Source organism: Ovis aries, chromosome X (assembly GCF_016772045.2).
Source record: "Ovis aries strain OAR_USU_Benz2616 breed Rambouillet chromosome X, ARS-UI_Ramb_v3.0, whole genome shotgun sequence".
NCBI lineage: Eukaryota > Metazoa > Chordata > Mammalia > Artiodactyla > Bovidae > Ovis > Ovis aries.
The window spans coordinates 54566359-54580681 of NC_056080.1; the positions used below are offsets into that span (position 1 = coordinate 54566359).

The 14323-nt window shown below is 37.5% G+C and overlaps 1 protein-coding gene across 1 annotated transcript in view; it reads left to right on the plus strand.

Moving 5' to 3' along the window:
- The window catches only part of SHROOM4 (shroom family member 4), a 262136-nt gene that overhangs the window by 152677 nt on the left and 95136 nt on the right, over positions 1–14323 (plus strand). The window lies entirely within an intron of this gene.

Here is a 14323-nt window from a genome sequence, read left to right on the forward strand (position 1 = left end):
TTCTCTTTCTGAATGCTCTAATAAAGAATCCTTCCTTGCTTCTTCCTGGCTTCTGGTGGTTGCCGGCAACTCTTGGCATTCCTTGGCTTTTAGACACATTAGTCTCTTCCTCCTTCTGTACATGGCATTTCCCCTTTGTGTCTGTGTCTGCATGGCCTTCTTATAAGGATACCATTTATTGGATTTACAGCTAACCTTAATCTTGTATAACTTTATCTTAACTAGTTATATCTGCAAAGGCCCTATTTCCAAATATGGTTGCACTTTAAGGTTCTGAGTGGACATACATTTGGAGGGGGTGGAACCAACCCATTACAGCCTCTGCGCAGTACCTAACACTGTTAAACACTGCTTCCTTCTCAAAATTTCCTCTTTCTTTGGCTCTGGTAACACTGTATTTCCCCTAGTTTTTCTTTGTTTTCTATTTTCTATTCCTCCACTTACCCCTTAAGTATTGTATTCTCCAAAATTCTATACAATGTTCTCTACTTTTCTCACACTATAAAATTTTTAATTCATTCTCATTCTATTCTATACTCTCTTATGTATCCTATTGCTTTCTGGATATTTGTGTGCCCCCACATACTTCGCAAAAATTCCACATGTACGTATCAAACTTACCAACCTCCACCTCCAACGCCTGATGAAATCTTCTTCTCCTCTTATATACCTCTATATACAGTGGGTTAACAGTTTCCAGTGAATTCATTTTTCTCAGCTATTCGCTTCTGTATCTAATTGACTGAGGCTTGGCAGTATTTACCTACTGAAAATTTATCACATTTCTCCTTACTTATGTGTTCACTGCAATAGTCCCCCAGCTGGTTTATTTTACCTTCAGTCTTTCCATACTCTCCCCCATCCCGAATTCAATCTGTTCTCCATAGTACAATGAGTCTTCTTTTAAGATAAATTTCAAAGTCCTTAATTTTATTGAACAAGGCCCTTTAGAACATAACCCTTTTAATCTCCATACAAGCTTCTACTCTATGGAATGCCCATGCTATGCCCAACTTCCCAACTATAACATCATCTCTCATATCTTGGTCTTTTCACATTCTGCTCCTCCTTCCTATCATGATGACTGCTCCCTTCACTTGTTTGCTTAGCTAACTCAAGATTTGGCCAAGGCTTTAGCACTTGTAAGATGCTTTCCTTAGCTGTTTCATCCCTGAACCATATTAAGTTTTCCTTCCATAAACAATACTCTCTGATTTCTTCCATCTTGAACTGCTTATTCTATATTGTAGAAGCATATTTACTCATCCATTTCCCTCTGTAAATTTTGGGTCGTGTCCATGTGTTATTTATCCTTGTGTCTTTAACACAACCATCATAGTGCCTACCAGGAATACAAGTTCGATACTCATCGAATAGCTAATTGGATCAAATGAGTTTATGCCAGGGAAGGTCAATCAGGGTTATTGGAGTGAGGATTAAAGGCTAAGAATCCGAGGGATGTTGGATTGTCAGACCTACAAATATTAATATCTGAAAATTGAGATAGTGAGTTCAAGAAAATAAATATGAGTCAAAGATGAATCTAAAGTTTCTTGCACAATAGGCTACATGGAATTGTAAGAACTAGGATTTATTGAGTCCCTACTAGACACTGAGCATTTAATTCAGTGTTTTATATACATTATATCAGAAGGAAGGAAAATAAAGAGCTTAGTTTTAGACTTGTAGAGATTGAAGCATCTATACGACCTCTTAATAGAAATGTTCAGCAGGCAACTGTAACTATAATTCTTGGGTATGGGAAAGAAAGACTCAATAATTAGATTGAGAATTAGTTGGGTAGATGGTAATTGAAGTCATAGGTCAGGTGGGGGGGATCTTCCATCAAGGGTAGTAAAGAGGAGAGGGGAAGAGGACTGGACAGAATCCTGGGGAATGTATATTTAAGAGCTAAGCACAGGGAGAAGAACTTTTCCTTTGTCCTTCCCTCTCTCCTTCTCTTCCTTCCTTCCTTTAGCAGATGAATATCTACTAGGGCCATCTTCTGGGCCAGGCACTCTTATAGGAACTGGGAATATAGCAAAGGGAAAAACAGTTCTTTCTTTCATGAAGCTGATATTCTAGTGGGGTAGAAAAAGTAGGCAATGATTACAAACAAGTAAATATATTATCTGATATCAGTTTTGGGCTTCCCTGATAGCTCAGTTGGTAAAGAATCTGCCTGCAATGCAGGAGACCCTGGTTTGATTCCTGGGTTGGGAAGATCCACTGGAGAAGGGATAGGGTACCCACTCCAGTATTATTGGGCTTCCCTTGTGGCTCAGCTGGTAAAGAATCCTCCTGCAATGCAGGAGACCTGGGTTCAATCCCTGGGTTGGGAAGATCCCCCAGAGAAGGGAAAGGCTACCCTCTCCAGTATTCTTGCCTAGAGAATCCCATGGACTGTATAGTCCATGGGGTTGCAAAGAGTCGGACACAACTGAGCAACTTTCACTTCACTTAATATCAGTTTTTGATAAGTGCTATAAAGGAAAATAAAGACATATAAGAACATATAAAATGACTGAGGGTGGGTATGATGGTGGCAGAGGAGGCTTTAGCTAGTTAAAGGAAGGCTTCTCTGAAGATATTTGAACTAAGAAGTAAATGATGAGAGAGAGGCAGCCATATAAATATCTTGGGAGAAGAGCATTCCTAGCAGAAGGATATCAAGTGTAAAGACCCTTAAATGGGAAAATGCATGGTATATTCAGGGATCAGAAAGAAAGCTATTGAAACTGGAGTGTAGTAAGCAAAAAACATGCATAAAAGGAGATGAAGTTGAAGAGGCAGTCAGGTACATAATCACATAGGGCTTTGTAAGCTTTCGTAAGGAGTTCAGATTTATTCTAATTGCAAAGTGAACCCGTTCAAAGCGGAACAGCACTGTGATTTGTTTTGAACTTGGGAGATGAACACCCTGGCTGCTGTATGGAAAACAGACTGTAGGGGGCAGAAAGGAAGCAGGGAAATTTGTTAGGAGTATAATTGATTCAGGCAAGAGGTGGTTATGTCTTTGCTGAAATTTTAGTAGTGGGGATAGTGAAAAGTAGTTTGGATGTGGAATTTGTTGTAGAGTTGCTAATTGATTAGGGGTAAGTTGGGCAATGTTATGGTATGGAGAGAGTGAGTGTGTGTGTGTGTGAGTGAGTGAGTGAGTGAGTGAGTGAGCGTGCATGCACATGTATACTCACTTGTGTCCAACTCTGTGACCCCATGGAGGGTAAGCCCACCAGTCTCCTCTAGCCATGAAAATTTCCAGGCAAGAATACTGGCATGGGTTGCTATTTCCTCCTCCAGGGGATCTTCCTGACCCAAGTATCAAACCCAGGTTTCCTGCATCTCTTGCATTGGCAGGCAGATTCTTTACCACTGTGCCACCTGGGAAGTCTATGAAGTGGGTAGGTAAGGAATAAAAGATTGCCTGGTTTTAGCTTGAAAATCAAGGTGGGAAGACTGAGGTGGGAAAGACTGGAAAAGGAATGTTTGGTGAGTGGTAAGAAGAAATAGGAAATAAATAGCTTGGTTTTGTACATGTTAAGTTAAAGATTTCCATTGGGTAGCCACATCTAATATTTACTAAGAAATTAGATGAATCAGGAAATGTCAATGTTAAATATTTAAATTATCACCCTCTGATAAAGCTTTGAAAATAGATGAAACCTCTAAGTTGTTAAGTGTAGACAGCAAAGAGTCCTTGGACTGAGCCTTGGGGTACTTCAATATTTAGAGGTAGGGCAGATGATCACTCCCCCAAAAGCTGAGACGTGGCCAGTGTGGTAGGAGAAAACCAAAACAAGGTAGTGTCCGCAACCCAAGTGATGAAACTGATTAAAGAAAGAGGGAGTAGTCAGCTGTGTCAAATGTTAATGAGACATTGAGTCTGAGAATTGACTTGATTTTGGCAACATGGGAGTGATTGGTAACCTTAACAATGGAATGCTGTAGGTAAAAGCCTGAATGGATTGTTTCATGAAAGAATGGGAAGTGATGATAACAAGTTTTCCTAGGAGTTAAGCTGTGAAGGGGTATAGAAAAGTGGAATATTAACTGGGAGGCAATTGGAATCAAGAGTGGGAGGTTTAGTACTAAATATCTGACTGCTAATGGCATAATCCAGTAGTGAGGGGAAAATAAGTGGTGTAGAAAAGAAGGGATAATTTCAGCAGCAAAAGCCTTGGGAGGTCAGATAAGTAGGGGATTGAACTTTAATTCCGGAGAAGGCAATGGCAGCCCACTCCAGTACTCTTGCCTGGAAAATCCCATGGATGGAGGAGCCTGGTAGGCTGCAGTCCATGGGGTCACTAAGAGTCAGACACGACTGAGTGACTTCACTTTCACTTTTCACTTTCATGCATTGGAGAAGGCAATGGCAACCCACTCCAGTGTTCTTGCCTGGAGAATCCCAGGGGCGGTGGAGCCTGGTGGGCTGCCGTCTATGGGGTCGCACAGAGTTGGACACGACTGAAGCGACTTAGCAGCAGCAGAACTTTGATTAAAAAAGTAAGGATCATGATATATATTAAGAAGAGGTATGACTTCCCTGGTGGCTCAGACAGTAAAGAATCTGCCTGCAATGCTGGAGATCCAGGTTCGATCCCTGGGTTGGGAAGATGCCCTGGAGAAGGAAATTGCAACTCACTCCAGTGTTCTTGTATGAGAAATCCCATGGACAGAGGAGCCTGGTGGGCTACAGTCCATGGGGTCGCAAAGAGTCAGACAACTGAGTGACTAGTAAATGAAACATGGAACATGTCAAGATAGGTTGGTAATGAAGTGATGGAAAGATGAGGATATTCTCTTTTCAGGACTACTCTTTTTAAATCAAAATAAGAGGAAGATATCAACTGAGTGTGAGAGGAGAAAGGGGGTGTAAAAGAGAAAGGACAATCAGAGATGTAGGAGCAGGCATTATGGGAGAGTGGTATCATGGAAACTAAAGGCAGGGAGAGATTTTTAAGAATGAACAGGCCAACAATCAATGGTGTTAAATGCTCTTGCATTCAAATTGTATGAATATTGAAAAGAGGCCATTTGCTTTACTAATTAGATGATTGGTTGACATTGGCAGTAAAGACTTTGTTAAAATATTAGGGGCAGAAGCCCAATTTCAGTGAAGGGTAAATGAGATATAAATATATTTGTAAACAACATTCTTTAGAAAAGGAGGTAGGGGATAATACGTTGGAGATAAAGACCTATTTATCTTTTTTATCAGACTGTGAGTTCTTGAAGAGAAATATGTCAGATTTACATGGTATACCTAGTGACTTATACAGGATATGACACTGCTGGTTTTCAATAAAAATTGAGTATGTGAGTGAATGAATGAATTCTGCACCCAGATAGAGTCGACTAAATCCTCTAAGATATTCTTCTGAGAAATTGGATCTGTTCTACTACCCTCAAAACAACTGGTTGGGAAAAAAATGACGAAAGAAGTGCTTCTATATCCTAGAGAAATAGAATAATCAGTTCAGTTCAGAAATAGAATAATCAGGGATCAATATCAGTTCAGTCGTGTTTGACTCTTTGTGACCCCATGGACTGCAGCACGCCAGGCCTCCAAGTCCATCATCAACTCCCGGAGTATACTCAAACTCATGTCCATTGAGTTGGTGATGCCATCTAACCATCTCATCCTCTGTTGTCCCCTTCTCCTCCCGCCTTCAATCTTTCCCAGCATCAGGGTCTTTTCAAATAAGTCAGTTCTTTGCATCAGGTGACCAAAGTATTGGAGTTGCAGCTCAGCATCAGTCCTTCCAATGAATATTCAGGACTGATTTCCTTTAGGATGGACTGGTTGTATCTCCTTGCAGTCCAAGGGACTCTCAAGAGTCTTCTCCAACACCACCATTCAAAAGCATCAATTCTTTGGTACTCAGCTTTCTTTATAGTCCAGCTCTCACATCCGTACATGACCACTAGAAAAACCATAGCCTTGACTAGACAGACCTTTGTTGACAAAGTAATATCTCTGCTTTTCAATATACTGTCTAGTTTGGTTATAACTTTTCTTTCAAGGAGCAAGCATCTTTTAATTTCATGGCTGCAATCACCATCTGCAGTGATTTTGGAGCCCAAGAAAATAAAGTCAGCCACTGTTTCCACTGTTTCCCATCTATTTGTAAATGAAGTGGTGGGACCAGATGACATGATCTTCGTTTTCTGAATGTTGAGCTTTAAGCCAACTTTTTCACTCTCCTCTTTCACTTTCATCAAGAGGCTCTTTAGTTCTTCTTTGCTTTCTGCCATAAGGGTGGTGTCATCTGCATATCTGAGGTTATTGATGTTTCTCCCAGCAATCTTGATTCCAGCTTGTGCTTCATCCAGCCCAGCATTTGTCATGATGTACTCTGCATGTAAGTTAAATAAGCAGGGTGACAATATACAGCCTTGGTGTACTCTGTTCCCAATTTGGAACCAGCCTGTTTTTCCCTGTACGGTTCTGTCGCTTCCTGACCTGCCTCCAGATTTCTTTGGAGGCAAGTCAGGTGGTATTCCCATCTCTTTCAGAATTTTCCACAGTTTGTGGTGATCCACACAGTCAGAGGCTTTGGCATACTCAATAAAGCAGAAATAGATGTGTTGTTTTGGAACTCTCTTGCTTTTTTGATGATCCAACAGATGTTGGCAATTTGATCTCTGGTTCCTCTGCCCTTTCTAAAACCACCTTGAACATCTGGAAGTTTATGGTTCATGTATTGTTGAAGCCTGGCTTGGAGTATTTTGAGTATTACTTTACTAGCGTGCGAGATGAGTGCAACTGTGCAGTAATTTGAGCATTCTTTGGCATTGCCTTTCTTTGGGATTGGAATGAAAACTGACCTTTTCCAGTCCTGTGGCCGCTGCTGAGTTTTCCAAATTTGCTGGCATGCTGAGTGCAACACTTCCACGGCATCATATTTTAGGATTTGAAACAAAATAATGGTGATAACAAAGGAAGAAATCCAAATGCAATCTGTGATGGCTGGACACCCACACCACTGCCTAGTGTATAAGCAGAGATCTGGAAGGTGTAACCCCAAAACTGCAAGAAATTAGATGATGTTCTCTGCATAGAATAGGAAATACTGAGGTGGCCAGAAGTTGTGACAGGATTGTAGAGTTTTCTCTGCCAGTGTTAGCTTAAGAATCAGCCAGTTGAATCTTGGAGAGGAAAGGGAATAGGGTTTGATAGCCATATAGCTATATTTGAAGGGTATAAATACAGCAACAAATGAGGAATTGCAGAGATTGTGACCAGGGTTGATCAGAGCATAATTAAATGAAGTCAAGACATGGGCTATTTTAGCTGTCTCAGAGAAACCATCTTGACACTGAAAATCACTGGATTGTGGGCTAACCTTTGAGAGGAAATAGTGGAAACCCTTCCACTGAGTCATTTAGAATTATTTACAATTAGGCAGGACAATGTAGTTGAGAAATACTGTAACATAATACAAGGAGTGGTTTTGCTCAGTTCCCAGAGGGATGGACTGGATGTGACCTAATAGCTTTTTCCTACACTAATTTGGTTGATTGTGTCAGAGAAAAAACTGGTTGATCATTTTGTTTTCCTGCTGTTGAGTGACTCATACTTGAGCTGATCACAGGGCTATAACAAAGAGAATGCTCATTGATTAGGCAGATGACAGAATATGGAATGGGGAGGGGGCGCAAAAGATAAACTTCTTCAAAACTTAAAGAGTTCATTAAGAACAGGTGAAGCTCCCTAAAGACCTTGTGTTGTTTACCATTGGTTTCAGGGCATGGATCCAGAGCTTGGAATTTGATGCAGAAATATCTGATGAGTTAATGAATGGCACCTTGGGCAGAACACTAAGGAACACCAGTATAATACAAGCAGTGGACTGACAGATTGAATATTTCCCTTAACATATTTGAATCAGCTTTCTCAGTTTCTTTTCAATGGGTTCTTCTAAGGATGAGCATGTAGATAAGATACTTGGCACTTAGCACCTTAAAAAGTATTAGCTTTCTTTCCTTTTTATTTTTCCAGACTCAGTCTCTCCAGATAAGTCAAATTTTCTGTTTATGTTTTGCCCCATTGGGAAGAAAAAAATTATATGTTTTCTCTTAAAAATCATAGATATTGATGTTAAAACAGCTTAGCTTAACATTAACCAGCACAGCAGGCAATTTAAGAGCAATTTTTAAAAACAATAAACAGCTAAGTCACTACCAGGTATGATACTCCTTCACTTACTTTTATCAACCCAACCCCAAATCTTAATGCAGACAAAAATAAAAAGGCTCTTTGGCAACATGTCCTTATCCTTGGGGCTTGCTCAGTATCCAAAACACCCAGGGCTGCCTCTCTCTGTGATTAACTATAATTCACACTGTGTTGGTCATAGATAAGCTGTTCCGCTAGCCTTCGCTGTTGCAGCTAACCAGTGGAAGGAATTCCAAATTTACCTTTTCCACCTCCTTGCTTCTGGATTTCGTTATATCATTTTTTGGTCCTTCCACACAAGACAGAATTTATAAATAAAAAGAATAGTTTCATTAAAGAAGTAATATCACTAAATATATAAAAATCTTTCTTTCTTTCTTTCCCTTAAACAGAAGATTGTTTTTCTTTTGTATTTCTTCTCTTCCTTCCACTTTGCTGCTTTTTGAGCTGGATTTAGGAGGCACTGGCTTAATTTGGATACAATAACTGGGTTTGACTAATATCCCAGGGCAGCTCACTTCCTTTAGCAACACTGCCTGATACTTTTTTGTCTGAAATGCTTAGTCCAAGGGCTTATATGTCTTGCATAGAACAGAATGTTTTGTACAACATTTAAACATAGTTTTTGATCTGAGAGTTAAAGTGATCCTATCATAACAGCTAAAGATGGGTTCAGAAAATTTGTTGATCAAGGAAGTGTGATAAAATGATTAATGTATAGAAAAGTCATTCTTAGGTGCAGGCTTTGTGAAAGAATCAAGATTATTAAACCCAGAGAAGGTAAAGTTTTCAGACTGTGAGAAATAGCCACTTGCCATGGATGGTTTAAAAAATAAAAAGAAAAATGCCAGCTTAACTCATGCCACAAGCAATTTAATGTTCATGAATGATTTTTGCCTTGTAAATAAGCCATGTGTTGGATTCTTTATATATTTCTTTTGCAACTCAGCAAGTCATGATGTAATAATTGCCTTTAAGTATTGAAAGATATTCTTTAGGGGAAAAATTTGCTTTTCTAGAATGCTAGAAAGTGGGTGCCTCTAACCACCCCCTTTTCCCTGTCCTGCCTAAGACTTCCCTTCAGCTGCTTTATATTTCTTAAAAAAACAACAACAACAACAAAACCTACTTTCCCATGCTGTCCATACCAGAAAATACAGTCGATGACACACACAACAGGATGTCTAACTGTTTTCTTTTTCCATTAAAGACAACACAAAAGGAAATGGTATTATTTGTAGTAGAAGGAATTTTAGCTAGGTCTTGTAGAGGACTTCCAAGTAATTTTCTGTAATCAGGGATAATTTACCAAAGAAAGCTATGGAATTTTATCTACTGACCTCAGCAGATCTTTACCTCCCCAGAGATGCTGTGCTGAGACAGAATAGGAGAAGGGAGTTGGCAGCAATGGCTGAGAAGTGGATGAACTACAGCCTTTTCATCTCTTTATTTTATTCAAGCCAGAGTTCTCTAAATGTTAATGCATTGGGGGGAATCTAAACTACTTTTGTGAAGACTAAATGGCAAGCAGTCAGAAAAGAACATTTGGACTTTGCCCCATTAGTTTCTTTTTGTCTTTTACGCATATACACATATCTAGCTTCTCAGTCTGTCCTTTCAGTACATAACATAATTTATTACCATGGTTTCAACTACCTGAATACTGATGACTTCTATTTACAACTCTAGCCCACACTATTCTGTGAATACCAGACTCATATTTTCAGTTGTTGAAGGACATTTTTGTCTAGAAACAAGGGTACTTCAACCTCAACATGTTGATATCCCCCCTCCACAAACAAGAACCCCTCTTCCTTTCCTGTTCTTTATCTCATGTAATAGTCCTAGTCCCCTAAGATAAGACCTAGAGAAACATCTTGATCCCTCCTTTCTCTTAGCTACCCATTTCACTTTTGTCTAATCAGTTACCAAATCCTGTTGATTCTAATAGGTCTTCTTTCATATCTCATGCTTTCAGCCTCTTTGAACATCTTAACCATTTCCTGAACACATAGTATCTTATTTTTTAATTTAATTTTTATTTTATATTTGACTAGAGTTGATTTACAATGTTGTATTAGTTTCAGGTGTACAGCAAAGTGATTCAGAAAAAAGGTGTGTATATATACATATATATATTATAATTTTTCAGATTCTGTTCCCATAGAGATTATTACAGAACATTGAGTAGAGTTCCCTGTGCCATAAAGTAGGTCCTTTTTTGTTACCTATTTTATATATAGTAGTATGTATATGTTAATCCCAAACTCCTAAATTATCCCTCCCCTGACATTTCCCCAGTGTTATTACATAAATTTGTTTTCAAAGTCTGTGAGTCTGTTTCTGTTTTGGAAATAAGTTCATTTGTATCATTTTTTAAAAAGATTCCACATATAAGTGATATAATAAGATATTTGTCTTTCTCTGGCTGATTCACTTCAGTATCTTCTGACAACTCTTTGCCATTTACAGATATTACTCTTTATTCTTGGAGTAGTCTCCCATCCCTTTTTTAACTGGTAAGCTCCTACTCATTGTAAAGGGCCCCACTATATATGATAAGCCATTCCTCATGAGATTTTAACAGGAACTGCATTAAATCTGTGTATGAATTTGGGAAAAAACTGACATCTTTACTATGTTGAGTCTTCTAATCCATGAACACAGTCTGTCTGTTTACTTAGATCTTTGATTTCTTTTATCAGCATTGTTGTCATTCTCAGCATATAGGTCCTATACAGGTAGATTACACCTAGTATTGCACCTAGATTTACACCTAGTATTTACACCTAGATTTACACCTTTTCCTTTGCAGCCAGTGTAAATAGATTTAAAAAAAAAGGTGCTTCCTCATATCTGTTGTTAATGTATAGAAATGCAACTGATTTCTGTGTTGATCTTGTAGGCATCAAGCCTGAACTTAGGAGGAGTTCTAGGAATTTCCTTTGTTTTTTAGATTCCTTGAATTTTCTATGTATGTCATCTATAAATAGGGACAGTTGTATTTCCTCTTTTCCAATTTGAATGTCTTTTTGTTGCTTTTACTTACCTTATTGTGCTGGCTATAAATTCCAGTGCTATTTGAGTAAGAGTGGGGAAAGTGGATATCCTTCCCTTGTTTCTGATATTAGAGGAAAAACATTGTCTTCCATTATTAAGTATGATGTTAGCAGTAGGGTTTTTGTAGATGCTGTTTGTTGATTTGATGGAGCTCCCCTTTATTCCATGTTTGCTCAAAGTTATCATGAATGGATATTAGATTTTGTCAAGTGTTTTTTCTATATGAATGTATGAGTTTTCTTCTTTAGCCTGTTGATGTGGTATATGAAATTGACTGATTTTTGAAAACTGAACCAGCTTTACATCACTGGAATAAACCCCACTTGGTCACAATATATCGTTCTTCTTATATATTGCTAAATTCTATTTTATGGTATTTTGTTAAGGATTTTTTTTTATTACAAGTGTCATGAGGTCTGTAGCTTTATAAATCTGTCATTGTCTGTTTTTTATATCATCATGGTACTACTAGTTTCATAAAATAAATTGAGAAGTATTACATCCTCTTTGATTTTCTAGAAAATACAATGTAGAATTGGCTCTGATTCTTTTTTAAGCATTTGGTGGAATTCTCTAGGGAAACTATCTGAGGATAGTTTAAGGAGATTTCTTTAAGGAGAGTTTTTTATTTACAAGTTAAATTTCCTTAGTAATTATAGGACTATTCAAATGATCTGTTTCACATTGGGTAAGGTGTGATGCTGCTGCTGCTAAGTTGCTTCAGTCGTGTCCAACTCTGCGACTCCATAGACGGCAGCCCACCAAAGGTGTGATAGTTTGTCGTATTCAAGAAATTTGTCCATTTCATCTAAATTGTCATATTGATGTTTATAAAGTTGGTCATAGTAGTCCATTGTTGTCTTTTTTTATATCTGTGAAGTCTATAGTGAGAGCCCTTGTTTCAGTCCTGATATTAGTAATTTATATCTTCTCTTTTTTTCGTTTGTCAATGTTGCTGGAAGTTGTCAGTTCTATTATCCTTTTCAAAAAAATCAGCTTTTCCCCCATTGATTTTCTCCAATTTTAAAATATAAATTTCATTGACTTTTGCTCTTATCTTTATCATTTCCTGCCTTTTGCTTGCTTTGGATTTCTTTTTTAATGTATTTTTTAATTGAAGAAAAGTTGCTTTACAATGTTGTGTTGGTTTCTTCCATACAACAGTGCAAGTCAGCCATAATTTATACCCCCCTCTCTCTTGAGCCTCCCTCCTCTCATCCTATCCCACCCCTCTAGGTCATTAAAGAGCACCAGGCTGGGCCCTCTGTGTTGCATAGCAGCTTCTCACCAACTATCCGTTTTATACATGATAGTGTAAAATATGTTGATACTACTTTCTCTATTCGTTCCATTCTCTCCTTACCCTACTGTGTCAACAAATTCATTCTCTACGTCTGCGTCTCCATTTCCTGTAAATAGATTCATCAATACCATTTTTCTAAATTCCATATATATATATATATATGTTAATATACAATGTTTTTCTTTTTCTGACTTAGTTCACTCTGTATAACAGGCTCTAGGTTCATCTACCTCACTATAACTGATTCAAATTTGTTCTTTTTATGGCTGAATAATATTCCATTGTATATATGTGCCATATCTTCTTTATCCGTCCATCTGTTGATGAACATCTAGGTTGGTCCCATGTCCTGGCTGTTGTAAGTAGTGCTGCAGTAAACATTGGGGTACATGTATCTTTTAGAATTGTGACTTTCTTGGGGTTTATGCCCAGTAGTGGGATTGCTGTGTCATATGGTAAGATTTATTCCTACTTTTTAAAGGAATCTCCATACTGTTCTCCATAATGATTGTATTAGTTTACATTCCCACCAACAGCGTGGGGAGGGTTCAGCTTTTATTGTTTGTAGGTTTTTTGATGGTGGTGGCAATTCTGCTTGGTTTGAGGTGATAACTCATTGTACATTTGAATTGCCTTTATCTAATAATAAGTGATGTTGAGCATTTTTCATGTATTTATTAGCCATCTTTATGTCTTCTTTGGAGAATTTCTTCTGCCCATTTTTTGATTGGGCTGTCTGTTTTTCTGACATTGAGCTTTGGGTTTCTTTTACTTTTCTTTTTCTAGCTTTTTGACATGGGAGTGTAGATAATTTATTTGGTGCTTTTTTTTTTTTTTACTTTTCAAATATAAGCATTTAATGCTATACATTTTCCTCAACATGGCTTCATCTGTGTCACACAAATTTTGATATATTGTATTTTCATTTAACTAATGTAATTTGTATTTCTCTGGAGAATTCCTCTTTGATCCATAGATTACTTAGAAGTGTATTGTTTAGTTTCCATTTGTTTTCTATTCATTCCTATTTTAATTTCACTGTGGTCAAAGAATATACTGTATATGGCTTCAGTTCTTTTAAATTTGTTCAGGTTTGTTTTATAGCCCAGGATATAGTCTATCTTGGTATATATTCAATGAGCACTTGAAAATAATGTGCATCCTACTGTTAGGAGAACTAGTCTATAAATGTAGATTGGATATTGTTGGTTGATGGTAATGTTGAATTTTTCAATATCCTTAATTATTTTCTGTCCAGTTGTTCTATTAATTGCTCAGAGAGGAGTGTTGAAGTCTCCAAACTTAACTGTATTTCTGTATTTTTTCCTTCCAGTTCTATCAGTTTCTGCTCATGAATTTTATATTCTGTTGTTTGATGCACACAGATTTAGGATTATTAATTCATCATGGTAGGTTGTTGACCCTTTTATCATTTGGCAATGTTTTTCTCTTTCTCTAGTAAATTTCTTTGCCCTGAAACCTGCTTTATCTGGTATTAATTAATATAGCCATTCCTTCTTTGTTTTAATTAGTATTTACATATATGTTCCTATTTTTTCTATTTTCAACTTCTATTATTTTATTTGAAGTGAGTTTCTTTTGACTGTAGTTGGATCATGTGTTTTTATGCAGTCTGCCAATCTCATCTTTCAATTGGTATATTTAGACTATTTAAATTTAGTGTAGTTATTGATGTGTTAGGGCTTAAGTATAACATTTTATTTAATTTTCTCTTTGTACTCTTTTTTTCTTAACTTACTGTGGGTTACTTAAACATTTAT